General features: G+C 35.7%; 1 long non-coding RNA gene across 1 annotated transcript in view; it reads right to left on the reverse strand.

Annotated features, from left to right (window-relative positions):
* Positions 1-10,601: 10,601 nt before the first annotated feature.
* The window catches only part of LOC135204729 (uncharacterized), a 25,298-nt gene continuing 19,341 nt past the window's right edge, over positions 10,602-16,558 (reverse strand). The window contains exon 3 of the long non-coding RNA XR_010312312.1: positions 10,602-15,254. This is a non-coding gene — a long non-coding RNA (uncharacterized LOC135204729). The remainder of the gene's footprint in view (positions 15,255-16,558) is intronic.

The raw sequence follows: 16,558 nt of genomic DNA on the forward strand, positions 1-16,558 counted from the left end.
TTAGTTCCGAATAGTTTGTTCTGTTGGTATCCCTTATTCCTGTTCATGTACCATTGGATCTTATGTGCTTTGGCCTTAAGCCTCTGTTTTTTTCATCTTCTATTGTGTTGTTTAGTCCCCTCTCTTGTACTTTGTATTTCTCGTTGTGTTCCTCCCTTGATTTCTTGCTTCTTAGCCTTTTTTCCGCCATCTCTTTCAGTTGACTCAAGTCAGAACTCATCACCATGATTTACTTTTCCAGGCGCCTTTTCGAAGGAGGTTGCTGTTTTGGTTTCTGTTGGGTTGGTTGTGCTGGTGGTGTTGGTGTTCGTATCCCCATCAGTTCTGCTACTAATCTTGCTCCTGCATATGCCAAGTTATTTGTTTCTGTGACACTGGTGGTGTATATTATGCCCATTATTTCATTGAACCACAACTTGTTTTCTCCCTTAATTTCTTGGCGTTGTAGGCTTTCATGGAGGGGATCTTTGTTCTCTCTGTATCTGGCTCCATCCATTGTCTAATCTTTTCTACCCATTCCGTCCTCTCTGTTACGTCGTCGGTGTTTCTTCGTATGTCGTTGTTTGATACCTCATCATCCCTGTCGTCTTCTGTGGCATCGTCTCTCAGTTCGTCTTCGTGTAATTCGTTGTCGTGTGACATTTCCCTTTCCAGTTCTTCTCTTTCTGTTGGGGAGAGCCAGTTCTTTTTCTTTATGTTCCTTACTTGGTCTGCCAGCCTCTGCTCTGTTATTCCTCTCATTCCAGATGTTGACCAACCTTCTCCTTCTATTATTATTATTATTATTATTATTATTATTATTATTATTATTATTATTATTAAAATGAGGCCAAAGACCAGAGGCACTAGAACCTCTGACGAGGTTGTTATTCAGGGCTGAAACTGACAGGAATAAAAAGGTTTGAAAGGCATAACAGTAGGAATAGAAAAGGTTTGAAAGGCGCAACAGGAGGAATAAATAGGTTTGAGAGGCACAATAGGAGGAAGACGAGACGAAGACGGTGCGAAGAAAAAGTTTTGACAGACGGACAAAGTCATCTGAACAGTTTTCTTTAAAAAAAAAAAAATGAAAATGGGCTTCGAAGTAAAGATTTCTCAACTGACTAAGTAATTCTGCAGGAATATAAAGACTTATATTTGAATATAGTATAAACCCCCAAGCTTCAAAAGAAGGTGAATTCAAAACAAAAGAATGTGTGTCCAAGGTAATGTGCAGTTTGTATTCAGAACCAGTCGCTCATGAAGGTTACACTGCGAAAATACAGAAAGCAAATCTGTGTATAAACTCTCTCTCTCCCTCTCTCTCTCTCTCTCTCTCTCTCTCTCTCTCTCTCTCTCTCTCTCTCTCTCTCTCTCTCTCTCTCTCTCTCTCTCTCATTAATATTACTTACAGGGATGCAGAAATTCTAGACAGGTTCCTCTAAAAGCTCTTCTTCTGGACAGGTTCTTTTAAAAGGTCAGACACAGAAACACCACCAAACGCTTCAGCACAGTCTCTCAAAGTCTTCACTGAAACTTTACTTCAATTTTTTTGGGTTTACCCTTTATACTTTCTAGACTTCTAAGGTTTCCTTAGGTGTTCATCGAGTGGTTCTTTGACTGACGCATTTTCTTCATCGAACTACTTTCTGATTTTTGTTGCAAGACATTTTTCCACTGGTGTAGAGAACACACACACAAGGAACTACACCTTTGAGAGTTGCAGTCAGTACACGCCTTTCCTTTGGTGTAGAGAACACACTAGAGGAACTACACCTTTGAGAGTTGCAGTCACTATATTTATTTCCACTTTTCAGGTGGTTCTTTTGCTCTACAGTCACTTGTTTCTGGGGCTTCGTGAGTATTACCACAGCCAAGACTACACAGGAAACTCCCGCCAGATATCGGAGGGAGAGGAAGCCTCAGGCCCTTCGGGAGAACGTGAGACGCCCCCTGATTATTCTGAAGTAGTTCACGATCAGAACTACCAAATGGAATGATTCCACAGGGAGAAACTGCCTTAGAAACTACCGGTCGAAGTCAGACTTTGGAAGCGACGGCACTGTAGTATATCCACAAGGAGACTTGGGGAAGTTGTGCCACATTGCTCTCTGGCAAAAGCAGCAGCGGAAACGGGCTCCGAAAATGAGCGGATTTCCTATAAATGGAGCCCAACCCCCAAAATAAAAGCACTGTCCTTTCTGCCTGTGACATCGACCCAATCTCTCATGAATCCATTTGCAAAGTCTGTCACATGAAATATTCAATCACAGACTTCGGTTCTATGCTTTTTTCGCAAGAGTTTCCTTTTGTGGGGGGTCATGGCTCTCTCTCTCTCTCTCTCTCTCTCTCTCTCGGTTGTTGTGTCCGCAGTTTCCGGACAAATGCGTCGTAAAAAAAAAAAAAAAAACACATAACTAATAATCTGCTAGTGTCAGCACGCATTACAAATGCCATTTCGTGAGTTCCGTGGGCAATTTTATTTTTTATTTATATGAATGAATTAATATCTGCCGGTAGGTGTCCGCCACAATATAGAAACAGTCGAAATGTTGCACAAATAAGGTTTTTTTTTCTGTGAGAAACTTTGAGAGAGACTGACGGGATCCTGGAGACTGTCTGAGGTCACGGGATTCTTTCTCCACCGTTTTTTGAAGCTTCTCAGTCTTGTCCCTGTGTGCATTTGTATAGTTTAATTTTGTATAGTTTGATTTTAAGGTTCATAGTTTTATTGCTAAATTAAACTATGTAGATTTAGTGCAGTTGTATTATTTGTGTCAAATGTTTTGTGAATAAGTAATTTATATACTTTTATTTTCAGGTTTACTGAAGAAGTGACGAACTCTTACTTTCACGTCAAGAAATGGAGACTAACTGCAGCTAACTGGATTCGACCATTGTCGTACTTGACTTGATTTGTGAAGTAGAACCTTGAGAAAAAGGTTACTTATAGTTTATAAGAAATAAATATATATATATATATATGTATATATATATATATATATACTATATATATATATATATAGTATATATATATATATATATATATATATATATATATATATATATATATATATATATATATATATATATATATATACATATATATATATAATATATATATACTATATATATAACACAAATAGCAATCATAACCTTAAGATAAGTACAAAGTTAAACTATTTTTATTCAGAAAAATTGCAAGATATTTTTTATGAAGTATTGTAATCCTACAAACATGAAAAACTTATGCACTAACAGAATCAGATATATAAAACCACATTTTGATATCCTTCTTGTTTAATCTGCTAAAAAATAAGACAGCTAAATTTCATCTATATGTTTTATCTCTTACTAGACATTTAATCATTTTTTTATGCCGCACTCAATAGTTGAAAAGGATCGTACGACAAAAGGAAAGAAACTTAGATTTTGCTCCTTACGATTTGTTTCGCCTGGGAAGAGGATGTCTCCTTCCTGTAAGTTTCTAGTTTATCTTTATTATGTTTTTAATGCATAAACTGAACGTCATGTCTTCTTTTGACATTTACTTTCCCAAATGTCATCTTTCACAGATTGCGAACACAGTGACGACTTACTTCATCGTGGCTATATATTCAGTTTTAGACCACCGGAGAATAAAGATAATTATAGTCTCTGGTGAAACCCAAAGTCCAAATATTCACAGCAGTTAGGATTTGCCATCCAATTGCATCGCTGCTGTGGAGGAAGACATCTGATATACATGTTGCATGAAATTGGTGATAATAACCAAATTAAAATGATAATAGTAATGGAAATGTGTTACTGTCAACACCTTTTTTCTAATAAGCAGTGAAAGAGACGGAGATGAAGTGAGAGGATACTCGTAGCTAGTGTTTACTCAAATATTTGATGATGTGGGAACACGCAAACACAATCATTTCTTGCAACCGAGGGTGGCATGATGTAGGTGACAACTCATTTGCCGTTTTATGGTATTATGTTTATGCAATTCAAGGATAATGAAGTTGTCTTACATTTTCGTTAGTAAACTGATATTCTGATATGCTGTTGAAGGATTGTGTTTGCAAATTGTATGTTACCTGTTTCTCCTCATGCTCATGGTTGGAGTGAGTTCGTACTCATGCTATGAACACAGACAAGACTGTGGTTGATTCTGATCACGTTTTGTTCTGACTTCCTTTAGCGACAGCAGGCGCCTCAATCTGTTTTTGTAGAATAAATGTAGCAACGAAACTTTGCCTATTAAATGGACTCTCGCAACAGGACACATGCTCTTCTCACAACGAAGCTGCAACTTACCTCAATTTTGCAATGAACAACCCACACGTACAATGGAACCTGGTTCCTTCATGCGGGTCTTGAATCATGCAAATATTGCTATAAGGATCTTAGTGGCTTAGGTACATTAAGGTCGTTTGGGGGAACAAGATAAATTTATCTTGCTATGCTCTCCATTAGTACCTACGAGAAGTTTATATGAAATGTGATATGATTTAAAATCAAAGATCCGTAAATCCTGAACAAGAACTCACAATTCATCGTCTGAAGAACCTTATCATGACGAGTAAAACTTACGAAAACTACTAAATTATACTATTGTATACTACCTTTTTATCAAAGCAGTTTACTAAATGATTTAAATTCTTCAGATTTCAGTTCATTTCACGGTTAGATACGCAGAACCTTGCATGGAAAGGTGTGGCGGCATGTTGCCACATCTACACGACATCCAAACTTAGGTCTAGGTTTTATGAATCAATTGTGGCAGCGTCTAAAACGTACTACATGTCCATGGTCATTTTGGTTTGACTATGATACGGATAACTGGCGAATACAGAAATTTGTACGATAGCAAAGTAGCTGATATTGAATGTTCTATAATGTGAATAACTGTAAAATAATTTAAAAATTATAAAACTGCTAGTTTGTTCGAAGGTTAGGTTAGATGTTCGGATTTTATGCAACTTTTGTGGATAATGCCAAATAACCAAAGCACTTGTAAATGTTTCTCTCTTTAATTAAATGCTACTACCTGAGGTATTTCGTTTCTGCCTGAAATATGATTTTCTTCTATAAAGTCATTTTCTTTCTTTTGTATTTGACCTTACAGACAAATCTATATAACAAAAATATGATTATTCCTAATTAGGAATAGTTTTGAATTATTGTCAATTTTCATTACTTGTGACGGTTCCAAAACTATTGTCGGAAATATAATCACACTCCCTTTTCTAAGGTCTCGGCTGTAACACAACTTGGAATTATAAGTACGTTCATTATTTTCAACAATATGGGTGAAATTTTCATTGTATAAATCTGGAATTCCTTCCAATTTCTGAAATCATTCGTGGCACAGCTACAACTCAATGATCTTCTGAGTTTCCCAATTCCAAAAACTAAATATTAATACAACTATTTCTTTACCCCTGTTATTCCAGCAGAACATATTCTATATAAATGGCCATTTATCGTGGTAGAGTTTAATATCTAAAATTTGTTCCAGCCAATAATGTTCAATCATATTTTTGTAAAACAGAAAATTGGATATGCAAATCTCCTTTCTTATAATACATTAATTGATCTCATAAGTTAGACTCAATAGCTTCTTTTTTGATTCATCAAGTTTATAAAGCTGTTATTTAGATGCTGACCCTCTGTTAGAAAAGTTAACTTTACTGTTTCTTCCTTTATGTGTCTTTTATTGTTTGCGTTGATGCTTTTTCTTTTATTACAAAGGAAAACAGCTACTCCACACTGAGTACTCCAAAGAAAGCTTTAGCTCTTATTGATATTTATAATCTGTAAAGATAAATTCCCTCCTTTGATGCTTGAAAATGGAAAGTACCTTTCCGGTCTCTTAAGGTTTTGCAACCAAGGAATGATAAAATAGAAAACAAGGAATTTTCATAGTCTTCTGTTTAATTGAGAAACTGAGGTAGCTTGAAATAATTTCTTTTTACATAACGAATTCTCCAACTGACTGTTTTTTCTTGAATAAGTCAGTCAAGTGCTCGAAGAACCGACAAGACAGTTCTAGTCCTGATCCTAAATATATTGAAACGATTCATTTAACTCTATTGTTTGAGACCGTAATGAAAAATTTAGTTACCTAAGAATGTAATAAGAATGATGATCCCCTTTTCAGCGACGTTATCATTGCTAACTATCGTCGGTTTCATTTCATCTCTTCGCTGGCCAACGTAGGTTTTAGGTAGATGTAGCAATACGCTATGATGCTGTCTAGGGCCTGGGGGACGTGAAAGCAACAACAGACACTATTTATTGTATTGCCTGGAAGACAGGAAATTCCAGTGAAGACATGACATGATTGCAATGCTATCGTGCTTTTTTTTCGAATACTCTGCATATTTAGATATTTTTTCAAGTATGCAAATAATTTTAATTGCTCAGTGTCTGGACATTTTCGGGACTATTTAGCTAAATAACTTGTCCACCAAAATGTTAGCCTTTCAGTTCCTGCCATCCAGTGTTGATGACATACATAGGGCATAAAAAGACTAGCCTAGGCATAACTGTTGGGCATTTGAACGATAATTAGTTAAAGTTAATAGAAAAGTTTACAATAAAAAAGTAATTTTGACTGAAATAGAATGAATGTTTACTTAAAGAACGCCAGTAAAATAAAATATCAGGTGAATCACTAACGTAGGCCTAGCTCCATTAGTTCATGGCTAGTGTTTTACCGGTATTTTTATTTTTATTTTACTGTCGTAGTAGATATTTCTTTGGTATCCTAATGAAGCTTTTCATAAGCATACAATGAAGCTGCATATACATTAAAGTTTGAATTATAAGAAGATCTCGTGATTCGAACAGTTTTTGAGCATAGGCCTACTATGTGTGGTCTGCGCTATGCTAATGAGATGAATTATAATTCCTGAGAGCTCATCGTTCGCTGGTGTCTGTCTGGTCTGAGTCGATTGTTGATGCAAACTCGTCTTTCGTGTGCTTCTGTTGCTATGTTATTGATATAACTCGACAGGTTATATTTTATATCAGAAGATCCGAGGAATCTTTGTCTAAATAAATAAATATTCCAATAATTCATTGGAGAAATAGTTTGATATTCATCACAATAAGCCAATCACGTAGTACCCATACGCACGTGAGTGGATAGATGGAATGAAACCGACAATAGTAGCTAGGAATAACATGAGAGTGTGACTGCCTTTGTCGAAAGGATTTTCGAATGGCCTGTATTTTATATCTATTTGCAACCTATTTATAACAGGAATGAAAAAATTATATGAAACTTATATTAATAACGCAATAAAACCATAAAACAATAATTAGGAGCAATACTGCTCCTATTATAAAACAAGAAAAATACAATATATATATATATATATATATATATATATATATATATATATATATATATATATATATATATATATATATATATATATATATATATAGTATATATATATATATATATATATATATATATATATATATATATATATATATATATATATATATATATATATATATATATATATATATATATCAGTTCAAGCTAATTAAAGAAAAATCTGTTCAAACTAAATTTTACCAAAATATTATATGGCCTACCTGTGAAAGGATTCTTTTACCAACTTTATTGCGAAGTTGATGCATAACAGTGCATATTATGATAATTTGATAAAGGAGGATTCATAATACTATATAAGTATTTTATGTTTAGCCTATACACACACATATCTAAATATATATATATATATATATAGATATATATATATATATATATATATTGAGAGATAGATAGATAGATAGATAGATAATATAATAATAATAATATTCGACTATAATAATTGTTCCTCATAAGATATACAGTAGTCTTCAACCAGGCAACATCGTTGAAATTAGTGTAGTACTCTTTACTCTAATGCAGAACAGTAGGTCGATTGAGAAAAGTAAGCCAAAAAGAAGTAAACGAATGTAGTTGCCTTTGCCGTATCAGCACAATTAGAAATAGTGAGTCATACAGATACTATAAGTTTTAAAATAACTGGTGTTACTTTGTTCACTGTACTGTATGTGTGTTGAGTATTATAGTGGTTCAGCAATCAGCACATAGTGAGAGGCATTTTTACTATTTTTTTAATTAACAGCAATAACGGTAAATTACCGGAACTGAGATTTTTCCAGGTAATGTACCATGAAGCCTGTGACCGGAAAAACCGGTACTTGTACCGGTCCTTGCCCATCCCTACTAGTCAGGTTTTGGATAGCAGACCTTTCTGTTCATAACAACACACTGTCGAGAATGCAGTAGCAGCAGCAGGAAATCGCCTTGCTGATTGGGAGGTGATGGGCTTGATGATTGGCAAGATGATCTTCACGTCGTCTCCAGTTTGTCTGTTTGGAGCAGTTGGAAGTCAACTTTGTTGAGTAACGGGTGAAAGACCTGTTTACTTTGGCTGGAGTATGTGTTCTTCTGCGTGTCTATGACTGATGTGCTTTCTGGTAGGTACCTTATTCCAACACTTAGATTTCCTCACAGCTATGTTCACGAAGACCAACTAGACTGGTGACACTAGTGAATAAATGAAAGTTAGGACAGTGAAACTAAAGTCTCCTCAATATTTAGTTCTTCAGTAAATTAGCCTGTCAATATCCACTGTAGCGATTATATTTACCACTTACAATGTTCATTCATTAATGAAGTTCTGAAACAAAGTGACAAGGGTTGCCTTTGTCACCCGTATGGCAAGGGATAATAAGTAGCTTTAAATGTTATAAATGTAATAACCCCAAGAACTTAAAATTTCTAACAACATACAACTTGGTTTCATATTGACATTCGGATCAGGTCTCCAGTGGGCTAGAATTATTTGTGGCTTATTACTGCATATCGAGTCTGCTGTCAATATGCCTTCATTTATACCTTCAGCTATTTGGGATAATAGTAGGCACTTGGACTAGGCATTGGTAACTTCCTCCTCAACTCAAGTGTCATGATAATAGTTTAGATATTTTTTCCCATACTTCATTATGCAGAAACCATGCAAGCATCAAGATACTCAGTCTTCGAGAGATCTTCAGGTAAAAGAAGTCTGTCTCTGATAAACTGATCGTAGTACAGATGTTGTTTTTTCCGCTTTGGCGAAAGACTGTTTGTCTTTTCTTACGACTGTTGTTCGTAAGCATTACTGGTTCGCCTTTTCTTCTCTCCTACGTTATCTTAGTAGAGTGGTTCTTCTTAGAGTAAGGGAGATGATTCAAACGGATAAGTTGATAACAGTACAACAACTTTATTTCTGTACTCCATTACAAGAGAGATAGTTCGGTCATGAGACCGTTCCGTTTGATCACTTGAAACGAACTGAATACTTAAAGCATCACGTCGATAGCGATACATTAGCTATCTCAGCGATTCACATAAAAAACATACGTAGTCCGCCGGCTCGGAAGTTACAAGTTTCCGGCGCAGGTTAACAGGTCAACCGCTTCCCATGGATGGTGTTATGAAAAATTGACAAAGGTATAAATCGATGATGTTTTCAAACAAACTTAAACCAGGCTACTGCAGGCATTGCACAGCGTGATCTAGATTTGTCTTAGTCACGTAGGACGCTCCTAATTCACCAATGACCCCTCAGGTCATGGATTCTATTTACAGATATGTAATTATCTGTTTTCAAAACATGTATTTATTACACTGAGACTGACTGTGCGATTGGTTGCCAGACTTCTGGGCTTTTTTGAATGAAGGAAGAAACATAACCCCACACAAAGTCAAGTTGGGATGAATCCGAGAGTTAAAAGACAGTAAGGCAAATATAAGCAGAGGGGTTGTTTTCTTCCCAAGGACCTCCCTTGCTAGGGAAAGGGGCAGTTGCTTCTATACTCTATAAAGGTAAATAGAATGGTTGTTCCATTGCAAAACTTAAATGAATCGGTCATGAGTTCCAGCATGTGACGGCTGGATCCACTCTGCCCCGAAGCAGAAGGATGAAGGGGCAGAGAAGAGAAGCTAGTCACTCCCTCATTCATTCTCCCGTTTCCTCAACTGCACATCTAAGAAGAGATGCAACCTTGTCCTGATAAAGGAGCTGGGTAAGCTACACAATTTGTTGAGCAGCCACCACAGGTCCGAAGGAATAATTAGCACAGTTATTTTTTTTAGAAGTTAACTACCAGCTACAGAAACAGCTATTCTTGCAGTTTGAATTAAGAGGTAGCTACCTAGTAAAGTAGTTAAGTTTTAAACTTCTCCCTCATAGTAGGATGTGTTTGTTGGTTTTGTAATATTCTGTTTTTATTCAGACTTTTTAAACTGATTCACTTTATCAAAGAAAATAATCCTGCAAAGTGAATAGTATAGTCATCTATACAGTTCGCCAAAGGTGCATTGGGATCACAAGGAAAGATGAACTTCAGTAGGGAAGAGGTGCACTGGAACCAGATACTCGGTGCATTTAGACCAAATCATGGTGCATTCATTCACTTTTGGCAGTGTAGAATATTATACTGATATTATTTAAGTTTTAATGGGGTCAAATGAAAAATTTTATGGATAAATTTTTTTTATTATATATCAGTATTCTCAAAAGTTTATACAATGAAATGAAATAAAAAAGAGGTTTAATCTAATCAGAATAATGCATTACTTTAGTCATTTACATAACTAGTCTAGTCTCAACACTTCAGACTGGTTAACCTAAAACAAAATACTACACAGTCCAATGTAGTATTTAGTGAGCTAATACAAGGCATTAGGATTTACTTACAAATGCTGTAGCACAATCTTTGTAGAAGATTAATACCAAGAACATATAAAAAATAATCAAATAAAACTGCACCTAAATTTCATTGAAGTTTAATGAAGATATCAATCCTTTCTATTTCTACTAAGAATAACATTTCATGGAAATATTCAAGCTTACAACTACATATACAAGTGCATATATGCACAATGCTGAATAACAAAAGGAAGAAAACTTCATGTCAGCCAGAGACAAAGCTAATTCTTTATTCAGCAGAGACAATACTAACTCTTTATTTGGAATACATACAAAAATACAAAGGAACAAGATAAGTGGAGAAGGCAAAGGGAATTTCTTAACCTAGCACTGTACAGTGTTATTGAGAACAATTGTAAGAAAAAAACAAAGTCATTTATTTTACCTTTGCATAAAGGTTACACAACCATTTTGCATCAAATTCACTCTGGCCAAAATACTTTGGCTCTGCCTTGACTTCTAATAAAGACTGCAAATGAAGAACCTTCATCTGCATTTTCAGTGAGACCCTCCTCCAGATTCTCCTTCTCTTCTTTGAGTAACGGCAATGATGATGGTCATGATTTGGATAATAAAAATATGAATATGGTTTTTCTTTTTATCGTCCCTTAGGTTGCTGTTGCCTTTTTTTCTATAGATTTTGCAGACAAGTTCACAATAATTATCTCCACATCAAGTGCAACTTACCTTGGGGTGCAAAACATTAACAAATCTGTCAGTACAACTGAACATCCTCGCTTATGAATGACTTTGCTTGGGCATTTTGACACCTGAAAAACAGTCTGGCATTCAGAATCAATGACTATGATTTGCAGAATAGAAGACAAAAGTACAACATGCAGTGTAAAAGAATAATATCTATCCTCCATGAGTGCTCACATATGTTATGAGTCTACAAGAGAAAAACTGTTTCAACATCGTCTTTCTACTGAGTTAACACATTCATTCTAAAATGAACCTAATGAAAAACCCTAATAAAAAAGACTTATTGGAAACCAAGTGCAGATACAGGATATGACTTCTTTCTAGCAGGAGTTTTCAAACACCATTCAAAACAGACGCAGGAGTCAAGTTAAATAAAATCATGTAATAAAAACTACTTGGACAGAGATCAAGTAAACAGTTTCTGTCTAGTGTGAATTCTCTTGTCTTTTGAGAGGACTTGTTTGAGAAAAACTTCATTGACATAAAGAGCAACTATATGGTTTCTCTTTCGCTTATGTTATTCTTAATTTTCAGTTTATATCAGGGGTGCAATGGACCCCAGCCTGGGGTCTATGGCTGGGCTAGTTTCTCGGTGTTTACCATTGCTTTGAGGGCAGCAATTTATACCTCATTTATACTGGGTAATTTCGTATACCCTGAAGATATTTTCTCAGATTTTTCTTTATAAGTCCTATTGCTCCTACCACTAAAGGTATTTTTTTCTATTTCCTTCAGTTCCCATGTGCTTTTCAGGTCATTCTTCAGGTCTTGGTATTTTGTTATTTTATGCCTTTCAGCTCTATTGAGGCCAAAGTCACTGGGTACTGTCACATCTATAATCTTTGCTGTTTATTCCTCCTTGTTCCAGATCACAACATCAGGTCTCATAGCACCTCCTTCTATATATATCTTCCTGTTGGAATTTCCTTGTCATAAAAGATGGCAACAGCCCTATTGGAGGTGACTGGATCTGGTTCATGCTCCTATACTTTTCCTTTTACTTCAGTTCTGTATACTTTACACATTTTGTTGTGGTGGGCTGTGTAGTGACCATCTGCAAGCAGTCTTGCAGGCTGATATCAGATGACTAACACTCAATCACTGCTTGAAAAATCCTACATGGATCATTTGCTGATATGCTTGGCATTTTCTTGAAGCTCTTTGTTAGGAAGCCTTGATCTTGTGCTCCTATTATCAGTCTTTCTCCATCATAACCTAGATCTCCATTTCTTATACAGCTGAGTGACTCTTTGTTGTCTATGAAACTTTTTTCCATTTCTTGAAATCTTCCTGCTCTTCCATTGTCTTTCTACCTTTCCATTCGAAGTCTCTCCTCTCTGTGACTGTATTTCTGCTTGGTCTTCCTGGCTATCGTTTTTGCTGGAGTCTGTTCAGTACCCTCTGTCTTCTATCAGATCTCCTGCAAAGTTCTTAGCCTGTTTTGTTATTGATGTTAGTTGGCTCAGGGCTCCATTATGGTGTTGGGCAACCTTTTTGATGTTTTCGTCCTCAGAGCTTTTCAAGTACTGCCCTATACTTACTATTGTTGCTCTGTAGGCCTGGTTGATCTCAGTCAGGCCTAGTCCACCTTCTCTGTGAGAAAGATATATTCTGTCCACACACTGGTGTCTGTATGTGACTTTGTGTAGGGTGAGAATCTTCCTGGTTTTAATATCCATCCTGTCTAACTCTCCTTGTGGCCAGTCTACAATGCCAAAACCATATGTCACCAGTGGTATTACCAGCTGGTTTATGGCAGTGATCTTGTTCTTTGATGTTAATTCTGACTTACGTATCTTCTTTCAGCAGCTGATGTATTCTTTCTCTGTCTTTTCTCTCATTTTCTTGTATTTCATATATCCCATCTGCTATGACTCCTATGACCCATTTGTAGGTTGTTCATAGACAGCAGATGACCCTATATTTGTTAAGGAGCTCAGTCTCAGAGCTCTTAGGGAGAAGATTGGTTCTTCCTGTTGTGAGCCACTCTGGTGATTCTTCTCCTTTCACTATTCTTGAAAAGGCTTGCATTTAAGTGTGGCGTAGTGCTGTGATCTTTTTAAGCCAGAAATTTTAGATCTTGCCTATTCTTGGGGTCTTGAAATGAATATATTCTTTTAGTTTTGTTACTTTTTTTGTGATGAAGCTTACTGGTGGCATTTGCTGTTTCTGGCTGTTCTTCTACCTAATGGTGTCAATCCATGAATTCTCTTGGTGTTGTCTGGGGTCTTCAAACAGTGGCTTCCAAAATCTCTCTAGGTCTTCCTTGCTTGGTGGTGTTCGTACCTCCACTGTTTCTTTCATGTTTCTATAAACAATCTTTGGATTTTCACCAAACTGCCTATTTATCTGTTTTGCTTTTATCTTCTGTTGTTTGTTTCTCATTTGTGTAGCTAGGGCCTTTACTAGTGCCAATTTTCCACTCAATTGTTCATCCCCTATTCTGTATTATTCTTTATTTTCCTTATTTTTTGAGCAGATTTTTTAAGTGATATTGATCTGTCATATAGTTGGTCATTTGAGAAATCTCTGCCTTAACTGGTTTATTTTATCATATTGTTTCTTTTTCCTCTTCAGTATGTAATCTCATATGAAGTTTAAGTTTTGGAGTCTGTGAAAATGCTTCCCCACATTCCTTGCAAATGAATGGCTTTTCTCCAGTATGTAATCTCATATGAACTTTAAGAATTTGTTTCTGGGAAAATGCTTTTCCACATTCGTTGCATATGAATGGATTCTCTCTAGTGTGGATTCTCATATGAATTGTAAGACGATCTTTCCTGGGAAATGCTTTCCCACATTCCTTGCAAATGAATGGCTTCTCTCCAGTGTGGGTTCTCATATGAATTGTAAGATGTGGTTTCTGGGAAAATGCTTTCCCACATTCCTTGCAAATGAATGGCTTTTCTCCACTATGTAATCTCATATGAACTTTAAGACTTAGTTTATGGGAAAATGCTTTCCCACATTCCTTGCACATAAATGGCTTCTTTCCAGTATGGATTTTCATATGAACTATAAGATTACGTTTCAAGGAAAATGCTTTCCCACAGTCATTGCATATGAATTTCTCTCTGGTAGGATTTGTGATATCATTTGTAAGATTAACTTTCTTGTAAATTGCTTTCTCACAATCATTGGATATGAAAGGCTTCTCTCCATTGTCACGGACCCTTCTTTCTTGTTTTACATCCTTTTTGCAAGTTTGTTGATGTTTTTCATTCACTATTGAATTCATTTCATATGAATATTCATCATCTTCATTAGACTCACAGAATTCCTCTGGCTCTATTTTGATGTCCATCAATGGATCCAGAGACAAAAAGTCTCCATCACTGGTTCCACTAAAGGCAGCCATGTTGATGTTTTCTTGATTTATGGAAGGTAATGATAATGCACCTTCAGTTTCACTTTTCAAAGGAAATTCTAAAGAATGTTTTGGATTCATTTTAGCCTTATGTCCTGTCCTGTTCTGTAATGACAATGTGTTCAACTCACAACTCTTAACATAAAATTGTTTACAAATAATTACTGAATAAATCTGTTAAAAAGTTAAGTACAATATCTTGAAGGACTACAAACAGATTTCACTGCTGATGTATGAATCTAATATTCAACACAAATTTTACTAGTTTAAATTTGTTAAATACGCACACAGTAATTCACTGTTGTCTCATATGCTTAAGAGTTGCTATTGGTAATGTTCCATGTAGTACCATTAAACAACATGCATTTCCCAAAATCCTGATGCTAATCAAAACTGACGAAGGAAGGAAGGTTCTTCTGAGGGAGAATCTGAAATCAAAGAATGCAACACAGAGTTAGGAAACATAATGTCAGAACTGATGCAACAAAATAATAAATCAAATTCAATTCAGGTTCCCATAAAGGTCTCAGGGCAATTAACAAAGTGTGCATTTGATAGTTTTATCCAAACATTAATACAATCTAACCAAACATTGTCCAGACACAGCATCAAAACATTCCTGAGGCAACAATGCAACATTAGATTAGCAGTTAATATTGACGCCCACCACCTCACATCTGTAAACCTTCTTAGCTTGAACATATCTTATTAACAAATCAAAGGCCGAGAATAGAAAATGCAAGAGACCAGCATAAGAGTTTTGTGGGGTAACAGCAGGAAGGGTACAGTACACAGCAAATGCTTAATTTTGTGACCCAGCTATACATAACACCATATTATCCACAAATGCGGTAGATAATAAAAAGAAAAAATAGTAAGGGCCAATTGAGTAGTAATTTGAAGAGAGATTAAAGTTTTCAAATTAGTTTCACTGATTGTTATTGTTGATACAATACATGAGTAGCTATTATGACCAGCAACACTGATGACAGTATTGGAAGGTATGTGCTGCTACATTTCTTCAAATATGACATTTTTTTAAGAGCTATATGAACCAGAGCTTTTAATGAAGGAAAAGCTTTCAGTGCACGTTGGAAATGGGTTAACTGGTGGTTAAGAAGAGTGAGTAGGGTAATGAACAAAGAAGGTTGGCTGTGATGGGAGATATGATATAAGGTTTATGTTTGCATACCTAAGAAAATTTCATATTACAGCATTTCCTCAATTAGTGTATCTGCATTTGCATGGCTTGCGACTAGGCAATATATCCACATTTAACTCCAGCCCTACCAAAATCTACATGAATGTATACATACATAGATAAAAATGAATAGAGTAAAAACCCTTTTCGTTTCAATGCTGCAAAGGTGGAATAAATACAATTTTTAAAGTAATTTGTATTTTCCTAATATACAAACCCGAAGGTCTTTACATATGGATATAACTGCAGCGCAAGCTGGGAAAACGGCCGTTTAACTTTAAATAAGGTGGTTAACTATCAATGGTAGAGTGGGAGTCCCCCCCACCCCTATCCTTATGTTTCACTTTAACCTTCTGGCTCAGGTAGCAGAATGAGGGGTGGCTTGAGGTGGGACATTTATGTAAAGACCTGTAGGTTTGTATGTCCAGAAAAATACAAATTGCTTAAAATATTTGTAGTTTGTTCCTAAACAAATACAAACCTTCGGTCTTTATGTATGTAATAAAGGCACTAGTAGTAACATATAATATT

The sequence above is a fragment of the Macrobrachium nipponense genome, chromosome 47 (assembly GCF_015104395.2).
Source record: "Macrobrachium nipponense isolate FS-2020 chromosome 47, ASM1510439v2, whole genome shotgun sequence".
In the NCBI taxonomy this organism is placed as follows: Eukaryota; Metazoa; Arthropoda; class Malacostraca; order Decapoda; family Palaemonidae; genus Macrobrachium; species Macrobrachium nipponense.